This window comes from Lottia gigantea, assembly GCF_000327385.1.
Source record: "Lottia gigantea unplaced genomic scaffold LOTGIsca_93, whole genome shotgun sequence".
Classification (NCBI taxonomy): domain Eukaryota; kingdom Metazoa; phylum Mollusca; class Gastropoda; family Lottiidae; genus Lottia; species Lottia gigantea.
The window spans coordinates 483,249-484,773 of NW_008711042.1; positions in this window are offsets into that span (position 1 = coordinate 483,249).

The window sequence follows — 1,525 nt, forward strand, 5'->3', positions numbered from 1 at the left end:
TGACAGCTTTTCATGTTAAAGATGCCATATTAGATGAAAAATAAAAAGAGACTATGATGTTGTTTTCAACAAATTTGCCTCATAACATACTGTACTTTACACAAAAAGTTTTTATTTAACAGGTTTATTGACATATTGATCTTTTGTTTCTTTATAACTCTATTTTATGGACTATACTTATGATGTTCTATCCAGTCTGTGTATGTGGTAAATTACCTTTAATATCAATTGAATACATGAAAAGAATATCAAAGAAAGAAAAGAGAAAATATAAAAATAGTCAAACCCGTTTTTGATTGAAAATGAATAATAGGGTGAAAACTTGAGTAAGCTTGAACATGTATAGAAAATCTGACTTTTTGTGAAAGTGATATTTATATATTTATATATGATTTATTTTACACATCTTTCTAAGAATTTAACTCAAACAGGAAATTATATTTTGAGGTAATTTTATTATAATTTTTATTACAAGTTTCTCTTCTAAGGTATTCACTGATAATATTCTCTTATGATTTTGTTATTGGACAAATTGATGATTTGATAATGTAGGCCATTTTTGACAGAATATAGTATATAACTATACACTTGTAAATATAAGATACATAACTTTCATAATAATATTGCCACATATACATAATAATATACAGGAAGTTAATATGTTTCAAGTATTGAAAAAAAGAATTTGACCAAATTATTGGCAGGCCTGCTTCCTTTCTTTTATCAATTTAGTGATCTAAACTTTCTATTTATTTGGATGATCAAATATACCAAATAGGTTTTCTAAACAGCTGGAGATTAAATTTTAAATTTCTCCAGGATTTTATATATAATATCCTGAAATTGAATAGTTTCAGTTTCTATTTTTAGGGATATAATTAGTCAATATTGCCAGGATTTTGTTTTTGACAGTGTGAAATGAAGAAAATTTTGCCATGACAGCAGCATTAACCTCCTACTTTTCCTAGTATATATAACTCTGAAATTAATTAATAAGTCCAATAAACAATATTCTAACAGTATAATATTGTTATGATAATAAAATATATGATAGGGACTGTCAAGTTGGTACATGTCCTCTTTGCACTTAGTACAAAAATAACAATGTTTGAATAATACCTTGTTAGCTATGTCCACATACAGATCTTGTTCCCTTGATGTGCTCAATCAAAAACAATTCCAATAACCAAAAACCTGGCCCAAAACATGAGATGATGTGGAGTAATAATAGTATACTAATGAAATCCTTAAACAAGAAGTACCATCAGGTTTTTTAGAAAGGGAAAGCATGGTCTGCTTCCTGCGCTACACCCACCACTACTATATGGGTCAACATCATGAGTTACAACCAGATCAATTTATGCCTGACCAAAACAAATCAGCCAAAATTAAAAATTTAATTAAGTTTATTATCAGGGTGTCTGATCATGTATAAAAGGGACAGGTTCGATCTATCGTACCTTAGTCTCAGAAAAGGGATTTTTTGGTTAAGCTAATCAGTTATAGTGCTCATAGCTCACCTTTT